The sequence below is a fragment of the Mauremys mutica genome, chromosome 2, assembly GCF_020497125.1.
Source record: "Mauremys mutica isolate MM-2020 ecotype Southern chromosome 2, ASM2049712v1, whole genome shotgun sequence".
Classification (NCBI taxonomy): Eukaryota; Metazoa; Chordata; order Testudines; family Geoemydidae; genus Mauremys; species Mauremys mutica.
This window is the reverse complement of record NC_059073.1, coordinates 135,664,974-135,684,715: the sequence shown is the minus strand read 5'-3', so window position 1 is coordinate 135,684,715 and position 19,742 is coordinate 135,664,974. Positions and strand designations below refer to the sequence as shown.

Genomic DNA, 19,742 nt, shown 5'->3' with positions numbered 1-19,742 from the left:
CCCTGGGTAGGTTGTGCCAAAGGCGGCTGTGTTGTGAGCAGTTAGGGAGACACTGTCACCTCTTAAGAAGGTCCACAGGAATTTAATCCCCATGAGACATTTGTCTACATAAGAAATCAAATCTGCAGTGTAGCACAACTGGCAATCTACCCTGGAAAAGGCCCAGGCCTGGAACAGCAAGTGGGGATGGAGTGAGATTTCAGGTGAGGATTCAGGGGCATTGGGAGCTGTGTGTGTGGGATCCCAGCACTGGAAAAGGAGAGGTGGCCAAGGGTCAGGATTGAGGGGCATTGGCAGAGCTGTGTACAGGAGCCCAGGAACACAATAGCAGGGTGGGCTGCAGCTAAACATGCAATGCTTATATAAATGTAAGATACTCTGAATAATCATTCATTTATTATTCATTAAGTTTCTCTTGCAAGAGAATTGGATTTTTCTTTTCTTTCTTCCTTCATTTCTCCTTTTAAATGATATGTCTTTCTTCTCCGGCTTTTCCCCTCCAGCCTCAAATGGCCTGCAGTCCCTGGTCGCTGGAGCTGAACGAGTCTATCTGAGCTTTCTTCTGGCTGTCATCATAAATCCTCACACTGCAAAATCACTGAGCTCGGGTGTTGAAAGAGGGCTGCCGGGAACACTCATGTCCAGTTCAGGTGTTGTGGTCCCCAGGTCTGTCTCTCCCCCCCTTGCACAGCATAGGGTGGGGAAGGCCAGTCATAATTCAGTAGAATATCTGAGGATAATTAAATTTTGCAGTTAAGAGATAATGTGAGAGATGCAGCTTTTCCTGGGAGCTTTTTGCACTGCAGCTGGAGGCATTAGATAAGGTGGAAACTGGCCTATTTTCCAGCCAAACACTGCTTTGCTGAGAGAACATGAGGAAATCTGTATTTTTCCTGCTTTGAGACAAAATCAATCACAAATTTTTGCAGGGGCAATTTTTTTTTTAAAAAGCCCAAAAATTCAGGAATGCAAAATCTCCTGAAACCAAAAGGAAGGGATTTTCTCTTGGCTGGAACAATAAAACACCCCACCCTTGAAGTACAATAAAAATGCTGGGCTTGTCTCTGTGTGTAGAAAACCCATTGTAGTCAGTGAGGCGTCTGCATACAGAGAGCATGTGGGATAAGGCCCCATTAATTAACCTTCAAAACCCACAGCACTGAGAAGGAGCTATTATTGTCGCCATGTTGTAATGAGGAAAATGAGGCACACAGAGACTCACCAGTATAATCATACAATAAATCAGTGGCAAAGCCAAGAGAAGCACCCTGGAGCCCCCGTCTCTCTGTCTTTTGCCCAGAGCACTAGGACATACACCTAGTCTCCATAGGGTATGTCTCCCCGTGCTGCGATCACACACCCCGATTGCAGACTAGACATACCCTGAGTGTCTGTACAATGGGATCCTATGTGGGTTGGTGGCTCTTTATGCTACCATAATACATATAATAATAATTTGACTCAGTCTGATATTCCCACTGATGAGGGATGATGTGCCTCTTCTGATAAAATAATCACAGGTGCCTGATTCTCCTCTCATTTACACTAGTGGATCTTCAGGCTTTGCACCAATGTGAGAAGAGAAACAACCTCAAATGGTGCATAATATTATAATGAATAAATACCCAGGGCTGTTGCTTGCCCCAGCTTGGCCTTTGTGGCATCACTATGCATGGTCTGACCGGCAGTGCAAGAAACAATGTGCAGTATGCCCAAGGCAGTCCAGTCACAGGGGATTAATGTTAGACACTGTGTCTGCTCGTTTTGGTGCCAGGGCTTGGTGGAAATGCTTTTCACCAGGCATACGATCCACAGCGAAGACAAGCCAGCGGATGTGATTGTCCCTTGGTTGGCTCACCTCAGCCCCCGATGAGTTGTTAGAGGATTTCAATTACCATTTCTGACCAGCAGAAAAAAAGATGTTTTTGTTAAATGCCTACCTTGTTTGTTGTTGTCACCTCTGGCTCTTACTGTGCTCTCCTATCTCCAGATGTTTCCTCCTGATAATGATGGTGTGAAATGTGCAATTAGCCTGTAGAACTCATTGCCACAAGATATCAAGGGCAAGAGATTAGTGGGACTCAAAAAATGATTGGACATTTATATAGAGAATTAGAGTATCCAGAGGATTTAAAAAATCATCAAGCTTCTCAGGAGAGACAGAAATGCTGCTGCTTCACAGATAATCCTACCTCTAATGGGAGTTGGGAGGAAACTTCATGTGGCCAAGTTATTCCATAATTATCCACTGCTTGCACATTCCTCTCAAGCAGCTGGTACTGGCCACTCTTAAAGACTAGATACTGGAGTAGGTGGATCACTGGATCCCTGTCATTTGGAGATTGCCTTTGCCCAGAAGAAAAAAGGATGACAACCCTTACAAATTGCTTGGGTTTTTTAACCCTTACTCCTCTAACTTTGGATGTTCTTGTTATTCACGTAAATGTCCAATTCGTTCTTATAATCTTGCTAAACTCTTTGCCTCAACGCTCTCTTGTGGCAATTAGTCCTACACGCTAACGATGCATTGAGTGAAAAACATTTGCTTCCATCAGTTTTAAATTTGCTACAAATCTATCCACCCGCTCCCCCAAGCGCAGCAACCGCAATCTTCCCCAAAGGGTGCTGCTTCCTCATGTAAATAGCTGCTCTCAGGCACTGTCTGCTAGGAAAGAGGCATTCCCTGGGAGAGGGACTCGACCTCAATCCAGGATATTGCTTCCTTCCTCTTGACACTTATGAACTATGTTTTTCACATCTCTGGTGCCGTGTTCCATAAAATAACATCTGTCATAGCCAGCAGCCCTTGGAAAGTGCTCTTGCTGGAGTTTACTTTGCAGATTTAATGCTCCTGAAAAGGGAGATCACAGGAACTGGCTTGGGTTTGGCAGCAGAATCCACTGCAAGGAGGTGGGAGCCAAAGGACATTGGGAAGGGGGGAGGTGAGGCTCTCTGTAGGCATCACCTAAGCACAAGTGAGTCTGAAGGGGAGTAGCCGTTCAGGCAGTGAACCAGAGCAATGGGTGCTTGTCCAGATGTGACGGAGCAGGACATGAGGAAAAAGAACATGACCTGCCACTATCCTGTGAAGGCAACAACTGTATCTCTCCTGCTCCCCGACAGGGATAACTCAGTGTCACCTTAGCTGGCAAATTCTAAGACGTCCACACACATGCTCAAATCCGTCAGTGCCTGAATGCAACCAGTCCCCTCCTGGGCACGTGACCATTGATCTCAGCCCCTCACTAAACTTCTTGAACATCAGCAGTGGGTTCAGATGAAGACAAGATTTAGGACTCCTGTTTTAACCTCATTGGACCAGCCATAGTCTAGTGAAGGTCGCTAATGAGCTGAGCATGTCCTGTCCTGTCCTTCACCCACATGCAGGTGCTGACAGAGAATGTTCCCGCTTTCTTATTCATATAGCCAGTGCGTGCAACTAGAGATCAGAGCCGAGATAGACATGGGTAATACGCAGCAATTACAATAAATAAGGATCAAGCCGAGCACTGATTGCACACCCACTTTGTCCATCATGGGCCAAAGTGGAGCTGCTGACCAATCAGAGCACTCAATTTGATCCTGGATTATTGCAGCCACTGTATGTTCTTCCTCTCTATCTCCACACTGATCTTTAAAGCTACAGATGTATACACAAAAGGAAATCAGTGGTAAATCTCCTCACTTTCTATTGCAGCTCTCTTGTGCTCTCATTCTCTCTCCCTACTACTTTTTTTCTACATCCCTTTCTCTCTCCATTTCTTCCTCTCTCAATTCATTCCTCTCACTGTCTCCTCTGCTTTCTCCCCATCTCTCTCTGTTCCTGCCCTGCCATCACTTTCTGTCTTTCCCATCTCTCTCTCTCTCTTTTTCTCCATAACTCTTTGTCTCATGCCCTTGCTTTCTCTGCTTCCCAGCGCAGCAGGCTCCATGGAGTAGTCTCTTGATACCTTGAGTCACCATGACAACCACCTCCACAATGATTACAATACAGATAGTAAAATCTCTTTGCCATTGGGAGCTCCCATTCTCATCTGACATAAATCTCCCTGCTCCTTCATCCAGTCACCAGCCATTGTCAAAACCTTAGAGAACCAAGAGTCGGGATCACCTATAAACAAATATGAAACATTCCATGAATGAGAAAGGGCCATAAGAAATGACAAATATGGATACACATTAGGAGTTTCAATCAGCAGATGTGAAAGCCAGTCTGGTCCAGCAGAATATTTGATTGGGTGTCAGGAGACCTGGATTCTGTTTGGGGCTTTACCTTCATGATACCTCTGTCTCTCCAGCAATGCTTTGTTTGCTTTGTCCTTTCAGATTCTAATGTACTTATGTGGCCCTCTGCCACAGTATTAGAGCACCCCCTTATCAGCAATGGATTTTTATCTTTAGAACACTCCTATGAGGAAGGGATGAATTATCCCCATTATTACAGTTGAGGAACAGAGGTGCACCAGGGATTGAGTGACTTGCCAATATCATGCAGTAAGTTTGTGGCTGGAACTGGACTTGAACCCTGGGCTCCTGAATCCTAGTCGAGTGCTCATTCCATTGAACTAGCCTTCAAGATCCTTAGGGCAGAGACCATCACTATGTGTCTGTATAACACCTAGCACAGTGGCGCTCTGATCCTCACTGGAGCCTCTATGTGCTAATTTCATATCATCACAGAGTTTAAAGCCAGAAGGGACCACCAAATCATATAGTCTGCATTACTGCACCAATAACAACAATAGTGGCCTCAGAAGTAATTACATCCCTAGACAAGGAAAGGATGCTATGAGGAGACAAAGATGTTCTGGGGAGGGTTAGTTTATAAACGGAGAGCAGGTTGGAAATCTGAGATGCTGGACTCTTTGTTCTGATGTTAACAGACTCAGTTTGGGTCCAAGAGAGAGAAAGAGAGAGAGTGAGCATAAACAAAGGACCAAACCAGTGGCAGGTGAACCACAAAGGAATCAGCTAAATTTGAAAAACACCCGTGAGGCCTGACTCCCCTCTCATTGGTCACTGCAGTTACTTCCTGTGTTAGTGAGAGGAGACTCAAGCCCAATGACTTGGAAACTCATGCCCAGATTGCTGCCAGCAGCCAGACTTCCTCCTTGGGGTTGAGATGTTGCATGCAAAATTTCAGGAAGATAATGGGGGGCCAGGGAAGGGGTGTGGGGTTGGCAGAGGGATTGAAAATCCGACTTATAACGAAGAGCACATTTCAACCTTAACTATGGACATCATAATAATTTCTCTCTCTCTCTGTGTTCTGAATTGGACTCCATATCTTTCTGTGAGTGTGTGTGAGAGAGAAATCACTTTGCACCAAACTTGTGTTTATCTAGACAGTACAAATGAATATCTCCTTCATGGAAATGCATGAGCCTTGTCTCTCTGATTGACACCCATTCAGTAGCTCCTGTAAGATGCAGGGAGGAGGGGAGAGGAGATGTAAGCTTTTAAAAACAACACAAGAAACCTTTTAGCTACAGAAAAGGTTTTGATGATAGTTCTTAAGAGCGACAAGAAAACATGTCATCGTAGCCAAGTGCATTAATAACCCAGGGAGCGACACACTCAGGGAAGTTGAAGGCTCACCTCTCTCTGTTGACTCTTTCTGAAGTGAGCACAAGCAATTTCAATTATTGGTTGGAAACTAAGGTGTAACAGTTTGGAGAGGATTTCAGCAGTAGTAGGCTGAGTAAAGAGTGAATGTATCCAGTTATGATCAATTCAGAGATCTTAATCACAGCAGGAGGGAAAAAGAAAAAGAAAAAGAAAGAAAGAAAGATCCTTCTTCCGTTTAAATGAAAATAACAGAATGAAAGAATGAAAATACCCTTCCCCTAATTGAAATTCTGAAAGTTCTAAGTCAGCCAGGGCTCTAGAGTCTGTTTTGGGGTTAAAAATCCAGCAAGATTTGGTGTTTTCAAGTGATTTTCATGTTGATTTCAGAATTCAAAGTTCAAGGTCCATCTTTCAAATACCCTAGAGTTCAAGGATGATCAGATCTGGGACATGGACCTAGGAGCAGATTCAGAAATCAGACAATCCCAGCATTCAAGGGTGCTTGTATCCAGAGTTTGGCACCAGGCCCTCTTGTATTTGAAAAGTCACTCTATTTCAGATCCATCTTTGCATTAATCCCCACAGCAGGATGAGGCATGTTATTGTACCAGTGAGGGTGAGGGGAAGTCAAAGCCAAGCACATTATGATGAATGCTACACAGATGGCCCTGGGTAGACATGTGCCAACACACTGGGCATGTATTTGACTCACTCTTCAAATGGTGGCACCCACCATCGACACTGTTACAACTAGCTTTCCTGTGGCAGGAGTTGTCTCTTTATGTTTTGCCTAAAGAGCTTTGCACACTTATGCTGCTCGCTACACCTATCAAGGTCGCACTTTATGCTTAAGTTCCCTTTATACGTAATTTATAAACAAAGAGTGAAGAGATGTTATAAGCCATAGAATCATAGACATGTCGGGCTGGAAGGGATATTGAGAAGTCTTCTAGCCCACCCCCCTGTACTGAGGCAGGATCAGGTAAACCTAGACCATCCCTGACAGGTGTTTGTCCTGCCTGTTCTTAAAAACCCACAATGCCTGAGATTCCACAACCTCCCTTGGTAACTTCTGTAGCTGGTTATTAGCACATCCAAAGGCTAATAACCTAAGCAACCCGTTGTTATAAGCAACCCGTTGACCTATTATGATGAACTCCATAGATTTTTAATAAATGCTGATCATTTATTAAACAGGCATACAGTATTTATACGGGGAACCTTAATATAAAGTGTGACCCATATTAAATAATAAATAATAACTCACCACTTAAATATTAAATAATGTCAATTATTATTTGTTATCTGTGACGTTCGGTAACTGCCTCATTACCCCTGACAATTCAGTCCTTGCCAGTTCCTCTGAGTCTGTCAACATGGGGCAAGTTGGGGCAAAGAGCAGCGGTGCTTTCTGATCCCTGGTCATGTGAGCCAGTGGATGGAACACTAGACTGAGGCTCAGGAGACCTGTGTGCTATTCCTAGCTCTGCCACTGGTCTGCTGGGTGGCCTTGGGTGAGTCACCTTACCACCCCGTGCCTCGGTTTCCTCATTTGTAAATGGGGATGTAAATCCTTGCCTCCTTTGTTAAGTGCTCTGACACCTAATGATTAAAAGAGTGGTGTAAGCACTAGGTACTATTTATGTCCAAGCTCCCTATCCAGGGGTAACCTTGAGATGAGGGGCTCCATATCTCCTTGAGACATTGGAAACAGCATGCTTTAACTCAAGCCACTGCTGTATTGTGAAAACCAGAAAGTGCGTCTTGAGGGAAAGGCAGCACATTCCAAACCAATAAACAAAAAAACACATGTAATCCCAGCGCCCCTGGATGTGGCAGTGGTGACAGCGGGATTAGATCTGGGATCTCTCAATTTAAATGTCTGAACTTCTACTGCCTGCGCTAAAAGACCGACCTCTGTCAGCCAAGCCTGTAGCTGGCTTATCAACTTCGATGTGTCCCAGCCACCGTGAGAGGGTGACAGTGTGCCACATCCAGTGGGCGTGGCTTAACCACAAATGCATGAACCTATGGAACTTGCTGTCACAAGATATAATTGAAGCCAAGAGCCTAGAAGTATTTTTTTAAACAGACTAGAGATTTATATGGGTCATGAAAACATCCAGCGGAACATTAGACAGGATAAGAAATCATGAGGGATAATAAACCCTTCTGCCTCCTGTAATAAACCAAGCACTAACTGTCTCAGGGTAGGCAGAAACTTCCCCTAAAGGCAGGTTACAGCACTGGGGAGTTTCTGTGACCTTCGTCTGAAGCAGTTGGTGCTGCCACAGACAGGAAACCCACCTAAATACAGAGCAGTTCTGGTTCCGTGTGGTGTAGCTCCTGAGTCCCAGCCCTTTACCATAAGAGCATCCTTCCTCCTGAACAAATATCAAGAGGCGAGAGCAAAATGGGAGCTTGCCGGTAGTGGGGCAAGAACAGGACACGAAAGCAGAGCTGTGGTAGCTGGAACAGGCCAGGTGTCTCACCCATGCTGTGCCAAGAAACAGCTTGTACTTCATTTCTCTCCTAGCCTCTATGGGGTCACATAAGCCAGCTTTTTTTTTTTTTGTCCTTCCATTTGGGAATTGCCAGCGTTCGGGGTGAGGGAGGCGAACAGGTTGGCTGTCCATCAGCACGTGAGTCTTTCATCTGGAATCCACAGCAGAGCTCTCTAGACAGTGCTGTTTCTTTTTTCTTCCCCACCCCCCTCATTTTTGTTTGGAAGCATTTGAAGGGCTTTCCTGCTGTCTTGGAAAGGGGCTTACACAAGGAGAACAACTGAGACGATTGAAACTGGCATCCATCCCAGAGCCAGCATGACTGCACAAAGCTCCAACTCTGGCCTCAGGGCCACTCTGGCCTTATCTGATGTGCAAGGCTCTTCTTCTCCAGTGCAGCAAGCTGCTGAAATAGCCAGGGGTTAGAAGCATGCGTAGCTACAGCGAGCAGATTCAGAGATGAGGAGAGACACCTCCAAGACAAGGAATAGGAAGCAGGCAGGAATTAAATAAATACATTAAAACCAGAAGTTAAGGTTTGCTGGGAATATATGGGTATTTGTGATGTCAGCTGGGCTCAAGGGTCTATGGTTTGGAAAAGGTAATGGAAGTTTGGATCAGCCAAAGTTTGTATGCAAATCTCTTTGGTAGAGGTTTTCCCAGTGCAATCCTGATTTACCCCTTCCCTCTCCAGGAAAATTGATGGAAGCCCTACGAGGGGCCGTGAATAGGGTTTCGATCTCAAAGCTTCCACAATAACATTGGAGCTAAAGGACTGGCTTTGGTTGGGAAGACCAACTATCCGCTATGAACCAGCTGCTAAAGGGGAACACAAAGCACACTATTCAAGCATGTTACTCAGATGAATGGAAGGTGCTTGGCTTTTAGAAGGTGAGGTCTAATTTAAATAGGTCTGATTTACGTAATTTACAGGCTACTTATGTTGTATGTGGCATGAATAGCATCTGCTGCTTTATGCTTTCCCATAGGAATTCCTTTTCTGATGGCCAGTAGAGATCAGTCTGGTGAGCAGAATAAACAAGGGATATCTCTACACTGCAATTAAACTCCCATGGCTGGCCCGTGTCAACTGACTTGGGCTATGGGGCTGTAAAATTGCAATGTAGACATTTGGGCTCAGCTCTGTCGTGGGACCTCACTAGCAGGGAGGGTCCCAGAGCCTGGGTTCCAGCCTGAGCCTGAACACCTACACAGCAATTATACAGGCCCACAGCCTGAGCCCCGCAAGTCTGAGTCAGCTGACCAGGGTCAGCCACGGGTGTTTCATTGCAGAGTAGGCATACCTCAAGTGACCTGTACACTTGGTATGGGGGACCTCGGTATGGGGAACCTGTATGCGTGGGGAGGAGGGGTTAGCTGTAGATTTACATTCCTGTGCAGAACCCCACTGAAACACACAATGACCAAATACCAGCACTGGCACCGATCTATTTATCTATGAACAAATCTGCTGCCATTACGGACTGAACAGATGTCACTGTGCTTCATGCCATGGCCGTTCATAGCTTCATGGCAACACCACACACAAACACCAAACACAAAGGTCCCAACTGCTTGAGTTGAAGGAGAATCTCTGCTGGCTATTAGCAGCATAGCATCTATGACACACAGTTGATATGCTCCAATTTTGTTCACTAGAGGGCAGTGGTGCACCAATGATAGTTCATGTGAATTTCATATATTAGATGCCCTGTAAAGGGGGTACATTTGGCACCAAAGCCTACATAAAAATTTCATATACCACTCTCACAAGATAAAATGAGCTGGGTAGCTTAAAAGACAATTACATATTCTTCTTACTTCCTATTGTCCTCGCAGTTAAAGCAGAGAACACAGAGAAGGGGCACCTGGGTTCTATTCGGGGCTCTGATATTGACTCACCATGTAGTTTTGGGCACATCTTGTCTCTACCCTGCAGCTGTAAAATGGGGATAATACCTACCTCAAGGACTTAATTAATTGATGTTTGCAAAGCACTTTTGAATTGTGGGGTGAAAGATGCTGTAGCATCATTGCAAAGCATCTTTATCTCACTCTCATTCACATTAGCTGCTGCATGCGTTAAACTCTCACAGCATTTCGAAGGCAATGAAAGCAGATTCTGTGTGGCAAATCACTCAGTACTGCTCTTGTTTCCAGCCCGAGTCAAGCGGCTTAAAGGGCTTCTGATGCCTCCTGGGAAAAAAAAACTTGAGAGAAACATTCCATGCCAAGATAATCCTGCTTATACAACACAACCTCGGCCTTTCTTTTCCTCTGGATTTTATGACTAAGAGCTATTTGCATGAAAACAGGATTTTTGTTGCTTAGGAAAGTCAGCTGCTCCTTCTCCTGCTTATTAGCCCCATTCTGTAGTGACTGAGCAACAGCTATTGTGCTGTGCTACAAGCCACAGCTATTTATACACTCTGGAACTGAGTACTCCTTTTCTCTGCCCTAGTGTCCTGCCTCTTCAAGAAAAATAGTCCCATCTTTAAAGAAAAAAAATTGAAATGAAATAAATGGTGTTTCATTATCTTCCTTATACTCTGGGCATTGCAAGCAGGGAGCAAACTACAACTCTTAGGCCATGTCTACACTACAAAGTTAAGTCGACTTTATGTAAGTCGACATTGAGCCTCTGGTGTAAACAATATGATGTTGTGTGTCCACACCACAGTCTTGTGTTGGCTGAGTGCGGCCTCACCAGCAGCGCTTGCATCAATGCACAGATGCACAGGGCTAAATAACTGTTTCAGTTCAAAGGAAGGCTCAGCCTGTTTATGTGTGGGATTTGGGGAGGGGGTTCCTACGAGAGAGAGGAGCCAGGATGCTCTCTGAACTGCCTGGTCTGCAGAGCATAAGTGAGCTGCTTTCTAGGGTGAGGAGGACCTGATGTTGTTGGGCCTGATTCCAAAGCCTGAATTCAGTGGGGACTTTCCTGTGGACCTCACTGGGCTTGGGAGAGGCTTTGTGTGAGAGCTGAGGAGAGATGTTCTTCCCAGGTTTCACTGTGTCATCTAAAATTAAGGTGAGCTGTACCTGACGGGGGGGAGGGGAAGAGGGTTTCCAACACCATTAGGGGAATGGTGGATGCTCTGAGTTAGGGAACCCCCTTCCCCAGTCATCCTGATGTCTGTAAGCGACAGGCAAGAACCAATTATTATCAACCTCTCAACAAAATCTCTACCACAGAAAAGCCTTGAGCCAACCCCACCTGTTACACAGCTGATTCCTCACTTGGTGCCATCACCTCACAATAATGACCAGTAATGCAGGGTAGCACTCATTCCAGGTCACAGGAACTTGACCCATTGACCCAGCAGGCTGGTTGGAAATGTTCTGTCAAAATTGGGCATTTGACTAAAATGTCTGTTTTTTGGAATTGTCGGGAGCAGGTGTCAAATATCTATTGTCCATGCAACTGTAACCAAGAACTCGCCTGAGAGAGGGAGAAAAAATGAATAAGAGAGAATGGATGCAGGAGATAAAGGGGAAAGGGAGGGAAAATGAGAGAGAGGCAAAGTGAATGGGACAGTGACTGTGAAAGACAGAGAGAATGAATGGGTGAGGAAGAAGGGGAAAGGAAGGAATGATGAAAGAAGATAAGTGAGAGAAAATGGATGTGGGAAACGTAGGAGAAAGGGAGGAATAACGTGATTGTGATAGAGAAACAAAAGAAAACCCAGCATCACCACTCAGTACACCAAGGAGTAGTGAAATTTCAAGCCCATTGATGATTCTGCACCTCGGCGGTTACCTGCAAGTGTTCAGCAGTTGGCTATAGATGTATAAATCATACAGGTCAGTTAAGGGGGTTCTTCCAGCTGGAAGCATTTCAGCGGAGATGAAAGAACACTACAAACCCAGGGACATCAGCAACGCCATCTTTGATTAAAAATTTACCAGTGTGTGCTCTCCCCTTTGCCTTTCTCAGGCTCTCACATTCCCCCCACCCTCCTTCCCCCTGCTCCTATTCTAGCCATGCACTGAACCTTGTTTAGATTAGCCAGGGTGTGTGCTTGGGAGGAGAACTGGGAGTGCAGAGGCATTTTCTGTCAAGTGTCTCTAACCTGACACAAACATGGCCAGTAATTAGCCTGTCTCCCAGAAGCCGGGCAGTGGGCCTGTGTTGCATTTACTTTAAGTAGCCAGGTAGCAAGCAAACAGGCTACTGTTGCTGCATTCTCTAGGGCATGTTAGTCACTTGACTCTGCAACTGGAAATACAATCCATTAAAAAAAACCACTAATAATACTTTGGGATAAGGAGAAACTATATATATATATATATATATATATATAGGTTTTTTTGGCAATCTTACTCCCCAGTCTCATTTGCATAATGGGATCAGGGATGTAAATGACGTGCAGCCTTGAATGTTGTTATTGTTATTGTTGTTGTGACGGCAGCTCCAGCTGAAATCAGAGCCCCATTGTGGTAGCTGCTTTTCAGACACAGTCCCTGCTCTGAAGAGCTTGCCATATTAATAGACAGACAAAGAAGAAGCATTGCTACCCTCACTGTAAAAAAGGGGAAACCGAGGCACAGAGAGATGTGGTTTGCCCTAGGCTGCACAGAAAGCCCAAGTTAGAGCTAGGGATTTTTTTCAGTTTTTTGACAAAACAAAAACCCAGACATTTTCCAGTTTTTGACGTTCATTTCCCCTATCCCCAACTCTTTTTTTCTCATTGGTAAAAGCCCAAAAAACCTGAAATCCAAAAATATTTCTTTTTTTTGGACCAAAAACCGAAGGGAAAAAAATCATTTAAGCTGAAAAGATATTTTGCATTAAAAAAACGGGGGAGGAGGGGAGGGGAGAAAAAATTTCATCCAGCTCAAGCAGCCACTTACACTGTGCCAAATCCCTCCACCCTTCCGCCATCCCACTAGGCATTGCGGCCATGGCACTAACAATTATTGTTAGTATTTGTATTACTGTAGCATGGAGGAGCTCCCATCACGGATCAGGGCCCCATTGTGCTAGGTGCTGTACAAACAGAACAAATAGACAGTCCCTTTCCCAAAGAGTTTACAATCTAAGTAAAAGCTTTTTGCCGTGGTACCATGGTTTCTTTCCTTAGATGTAATGGCATGATGAAGGCCAGCTTTTTTTTTCTCTTTGCAGATTGAGCAAGGAGGAGAAACCTCATCAAGCAAAGTAGCTTCTGTGTGTGCTGATATAAAGTCAAAACGGTTAGCAAATCAGTGCTTACCTACTGAGGTCCGACTTCGACTATTCTGCAAATGTAAAAAGAAAGTAATTAGTTTCTTTAATGGCTTAGAACTATTAATAAAAAAGAGGGGGATTTGTACAGACATTTGTGCAGGTTTTGGAAGTTTAATTGCTTTTTATTCATTAAGCTCTGAGGCTGCTCTGACATGCTCCATTGTAATACAATGGCCGTGCTTGTACAAAACTGATTACCGGGTTACAAAAATGATAAATTAACAGGACAAAGGTTATTTATTTCTTGAACTGCTGTTTGAAAAGTCCAGGCATAGATTTATCTATTGGAGGGGCTGATGGGGTGAAGATATCAAGTCTCCCATTGAACAGTAGCTTAAGTGGGGAAAGCAACATACTCTGCGCTGAAGAAACGCCCACCAGACCTGACCCAGCTACCCTCCCTTAACTACTTCCTAATTAGGTGTCTATATGAGTTTGTATCTGATTCTAATAGGAATAGGTACCTTGATTCAATGGCTCTTTCTTTGTATAGCATAGTAAAAAAGGAGCTGCCATGGTAGAACAAACAGACCATTTAGTCTGCTCTGCTACCTCCTGCTGTATCTGCTCAGACTAATAATGATGACACTTTGTTCTCTTCATCCATAGCTCTTCAAGCACTTCACCAAGGAGGATGAGGAGTATCATCTAAATTTGCGGGAGACTGAGGCCTGGGAAGGTTAGGTGACTTTCCCAAGGTCACATTGCAGGTTGGGACTACAACCCAGGTCTTCTGGCTATAAGCCCTATTGACTGGATCACATTGGCTCTCCCCAGTCCCTCTTGTTTGGAACCCTGACACCTCACAAGATGATCCCTCTAATCTAATATCTTTTCTCCAGCAGCGGCCAGCTCCAGATTATTTAGGCTACCTCTGCACTAGAGATGGAGTTGTGCTTTCTGTTGGCAGGGGTCCAGCTCCCTCCTCCCTCTCAGTTCCCAGACACAGTTTGCCAGAAAATAACAATCCAGAGTCCAGTCTGCAGACAACTTGGTGGGTTTATTGGGGCTACACAAGCAAGCATATTCTGAAGCTCTTCACACTTCAGGCTAGCTCTATATGCCAATAGAGTTTTCCTCTTCTCCTCCCCCAACTACTGTTCTATACGCTGATAGAACCCCCTTCCTCTCTTAACCCCTAGCTTTGCATGCCACCGGAGCACCCTCTCCCCCCGATTCTTGGCAAACTTAATTATACTTCCCATGGTGTCAAGTATCAGAGGGGTAGCCGTGTTAGTCTGGATCTGTAAAAGCAGCAAAGAGTCCTGTGGCACCTTATAGACTAAAAGACGTATTGGAGCATGAGCTTTCGTCACATGCATCCGACGAAGTGGATATTCACCCACAAAAGCTCACGCTCCAATACATCTGTTAGTCTATAAGGTGCCACAGGATTCTTTGCTGCTTTTAATTAAACTTGTAGTGCCCCTCCCCGGGTACCACCCCTTCCAAAACATGGTCCTGTTCCGTTCTGGGGGGTCCTGACTCTGGGGTCGATAAGACTGCCTCTTTTGTACCTGATGGGAGAGGTAAGGAGCGGGGGTTTTTTTGGTCATGGTCACTCTCTTACAGACTCTGCATCTCCCCCTTACACCTTCCCCTCCCTTCCAGCTACTCAGTAACCACTGCAACCCCTTGCTCCATTAGTCCCTTATCTTCAAGGCTACCAGCTGAGGGATGGGAGGGAGGAGAAGGGGTGCAGCCTTGTGCTTTCACTTATATGCTCTTACTTGCTTATTCAGCCTATTTAAACTAAAAGCAAGGCCCGAAGCAAGATGATGATTGTTTAGTCTCTACCCTATTTATTTCACAATCTCCTCACACTTTCCAGCTCAGGAAGACTTCTGCATGTTAACTTTGTACAAGTTAGAGCACTAAAAATAGAAGCGTGGCCTTGTTGGCATGAGCTGTGGGACAGGCTAGTCATCCTAAATACAATCTCACCCAGGACCCTAGGTACTTATTCAGGCAGCTAGTCTGTCCCCCACTGTTGTGGCTACACTGCTATTTTTAGCATGTTAGCTTGATCAAAGCTATCACGTATATGTCTACCCAAGCTGGAAATTATATTTGCCAAACTCGAGCGTAGACATACCCTTAGAGGAAGTTGTAAAACCCTGATGTGCACACCATGTGGGTAGGTATTTTCCCCCCTCCAGATAAAGATAATTTATGTTTTGCCCTGAAGTGCAAGGATCTGTACTATCTATTGTCACTGCAGATGCTGCTCCAGTTCATAAATGTTGTTGCTGGGTTTTTTTATAAACTTATTAGGATTGTTTCACAAGTTTGCCCCTCTGGGCTGGGAAAAGCCTCCTCACATTTTCCATTTGTTAGCTGTTATCTAATGTTCCATATGCCTGAGACATAGGGTTTATCATTAGTTCTGAAAAGTTTCTCTTTCTACCACTCCTCAGACCCTGGGATCAGAAGAGAAGCATCATTAGAGCAACCCTGGGATAAAAATACAGAGACTGGAAATCCGTGGGAGATTCATAAGATCATAGAAATGTAGGGCTGGAAAGGACCTTGAGAGGTCATTAAGTCCAGCCCCCTGCACTGGTTAGCTTCCCGCACGTAATAGCCATCTGAAAACATAGCCTTCCATATAAAAATGACCCCATCATACATGTCTCCTAAAAAAACCATAGACCTGTCCGTAACGCTCACCCACTTATATCCCAGCTTTAGACTCCACCTTGCGTTCACTGAAACTTACATATTTATTTATTTAAATCTAGTCGAAGAAATCCGTTTTCCCCAACACACCGAAGCCATCATCACAAGAGGTGGCAATAAACCTCCTGGAAGGCAATTTCAGCAGAGGAAGGATGGCCTAGTGTTCAAGGGATGGGTTTCTGGAGATCGGAGTTCTATTCCAGGCTTGACTGTAAGCTTTTTGTGGGGTGCATTCTTTATAATTATTTGTATTACAGTAGCACCCAGGAATGCCAGTCAAAGATCAGAGCCCTATTGTGTTAGGTGCTGTACAAGCAAGAGAGAGGTAAGACAGTTCTTGTCCCCAAGAGCTTACAGGCTGCATGTCAGACAGGATACAGCTGGCAGTTCAGGGAGGGGTGGTCTGAATGGATGAAGAAACACTCAAACGAATCGGGTTTGGCAGAAAAGCAGATGTCACAGCTCACCACTTGCTTGAGCTTGGGAAAGTCACTTATCCCTCTGAGCTGTAGTTCCACCATCTGGAACTGAGCTGTGTCATGAAGGGACTGGGAGGATACATCCATTGCCATTTGTGAGGTGCTCAGATATTGTGATGAGAGGCCCATGTTACATCCAAGATGGATGGACCCACCAGTCCTTATGCAGGCGGGATGGTGCATGACAGCATGTTGTGTTGAAACTTCCCATTGGTTTCATTTATTCACTCTGTTAACCTCATTTCTCTGAACTTCACCATAATGCTAATTGCTGGGAGTTTTGTCTGACGGTTCGAGTCACTTCATCTTGGTTCCACTTGGTGCATCCCAAACCAGAGTACCAATGGAGCGGGGCTGAGGAATGGGGATCTGAGGGAAAGCTTTCCCTGGGAGAGCTTCCTTAGGAGAAGCTCTTCATATCCCCTTCTCAATCATCATGGTAAGTGAAGTCTTCAGGCTGACAAGCCCATTCCTGCTCAGCTGCCAAGGATTCTCTGGATTGATTTCGTCAGACTGGACTTTAATAGCTTGTACCACAATTAATCTATTGTCACCCTGACACACTCTATCTGTCTCTTTTATAGCATTTCTTATACTCCCTTGTCAGCCATCCGTTACCTTTACAGTGAGCAAAGCCTCCATCTATCTAGTAGTAAGTCCACATACAGAAGACATCCTTCAAGGGAATCCCTTCCCTCCTAGGCAGGAGCAGCAGCCACTTCTTAGACTCTGGAGAGCCAGTTATTTTCCCATAGCCAGATGGCTGTTAACTCTTCCCCTGCTCCATCCACCCCGGTGCTCACAGATGTCTTTCTAATGGGATTGCATTTGGCCTTTAGTTGGTGTCGCTTCAAATATCTCATGTAATGCCTTTCACCTTAAATACAGCCCCAGTGTAAACAGAACCCCACTCACAACCTAGAAGCAACTCCATCCCCCACATTGAGCGCGTGGCTGTTTAAAAAAGATCTGCTTCCTGCAATGCTGTCTGCCTGCCACATCACTTCCTGCTAATCAAACAGTGGCCATGCTGCCTGCCCTTCCCCTATTGCTAAGGGTCAGGTGATCCTGGATAGATCCTTGTTAAATGAGAAGGTGCTCCCAGGATGGAAAAGGCTGAAAAGCATTGCTCTAAAAAAAAGAGACACACTCAGTGTTGCCAAAGCAAAGTGTTCAAAACTCATGAATCAAAGCTCCCAAAATCATGAGTTTGGCTTAAAAATCATAAGATATTTAACAATAAATTGTGTCTGCTTTTAATTTGCCTTCTGAGCCTTGGGTCACATTTCACAGCTTTCAATGGAAACCGTGTGGGCTAGAAACGTACTTCTTTTTTAAATGAAAGCTCAGATTCTCGTGTAAGATCATGACTTCAGGCCCCTGGGATTTAAGGAAAACACCAAATGTTGTGAGAGTTGTGATAAAATTGTCCCACAATGGATGTTCCAGTTAGAATTCCAGGGCTGGTATCTCTAAAGCTGCCCATGTGCCTCTGCTTACTTTAAAGCTCTTTGTTACTTCAGGAAGGAGCAACTTCTTGCCCTGGATCTGTGCCTGAAACCTGAGCAAATGTACCCCAGAGGTGTATAGTTCGTAACGCTTCACTCTGGCACACACGTCCATCTTTTTTATGGCTTCCGGGATGTTACACTAATTGTGATGGATACTCTCTTTGTGCTTACACAGAGAAGCAGATGATGAAGCCCTAATGTGAGGTAATATGTCTATTAAAGATTTAAAATAACCCAGACTGCTGGTGATTCCTCACTTTAATGGCAGCTTAGCTTATCGTGAGTCCACAGTGCGGGAAAAGAATGAGGTCTCTGGGAAAAGTTTTCTGCTTCAAGGTGTTTGCGAGAAGTGGGTTTGCGCATCGTTAGCCAGCTGTACAGTTTGTCCATGTCTGTCTGTATTAGACAGTGCATCCAATTGCAGATAAACCAAAGGGAAAGTTTCAAAGTGTCTAGATGATTTATGAGCACAAGCCCCATTGACTGTCACTGGGACTTGTGCTCCTAAATCCCCTGCATGCTTTTGAAAGTTTCTAACTGCAGCCAGAGAATGAGACAGGGATAGTTGAAGATCTATATCAGTCTGTTGATCAATAGCCAAGTACACACGTAGACCGGAAGGAGGGAATGCTCCCAACACACTCCCTTCCCTTTCATGGAAGAGTGAAGTGGTTATAGCAGCAGAGAATTTCCCTAACAGAGGGGAAATTCTCTGGCATCTTCCAACTGTAGCCTTAGCAGACCAGAGGATCCTGCCCTGGGATTCTAAACTCTTAGGTTCTAGTCCCAGCTCTGCCATTGATCTGGACCCTTCCTGTGCCTCAGTTTCCCCTTCTGTACTATGAGTGTATGATGCTTCCTTTGTAAAATGATTTCAGGTCCATTGATGTGAAGCACTACATAATAAGAATTAAGCATTCTAGGGAGTGAGATCCCCTGTTCTCTAACTCACAGGCTACAGGCAGCCAGCTTCCAGTTCCAGAACCTTTACAGTGCAGAAGAGAAATGCAGTTTGATTTTCAGGGACTAGGTGATGCTGTACAGCACCAGGCAAGTTGGGAGTGGATGGAAGGCAGGGGGTGGAATTAATCCTGTTTGACTTATAAAGTGAGTGAATCTGATCTGGAAATTATTGAGGGCATTTAATATGGCAGCATGAAATATTATTTATACAGTCACTTCTCCAGCTGCAGCTTTGAGGCTTTAATGCATATTAGGAAGGTTATTCAGGAAATGATGCCTTTTAAAGACTTTTATTTAGAAACTAAAAAGGAAAGTTAAAATGTCACTTATTTTTTTTTCCTCCATGAGCTTTTATGGCAATAATTTTGAATTTTAAAAAAATCCCTCTAGGCTTCTAATTGTGAGAGGGAATCTCATAGAAATATACGTCATTTCTAAATGCTATTACACTGAAAAGCTAATATTCCAGCCAGCAGACTAGACAACTTATCCCGTAGTTTGGGAGCTGTCCATTTGTGTTAGCATGGTCAATAACCATGAACATTTAGGGCTTTACCTTTAACAAAGGAGACAATTAAGGCACTGTGCTTGCTCTGGGATGCCCAGATATGGCTGCACAGCAGTGGGGACATTTGGAAGCTATTTTAATTTTTTTCCCTTCCCCCCCAAAACTGGATTCAGGATATTTTAGTCTCCTCCAAGCTGACCTACCAACAAAAGAATTGCCAGACTGCATCAGCCCAGTGGCCTGGCTATATCAGGTACTTACATGGCTCTAGTATCTAAGGGCTAGTCTACACTTACCGCG

The 19,742-nt window shown here is 44.7% G+C and overlaps 1 long non-coding RNA gene across 1 annotated transcript in view; it reads right to left on the bottom strand.

The window, feature by feature from the left end:
- Nucleotides 1-517: 517 nt before the first annotated feature.
- Nucleotides 518-19,742, bottom strand: part of LOC123362614 — a 32,864-nt gene continuing 13,639 nt past the window's right edge. Inside the window, exons 2-3 of the long non-coding RNA XR_006576500.1 lie at nt 13,289-13,313; nt 518-730 (exon numbers count right to left, since the gene is read on the bottom strand). This is a non-coding gene — a long non-coding RNA (uncharacterized LOC123362614). The remainder of the gene's footprint in view (nt 731-13,288; nt 13,314-19,742) is intronic.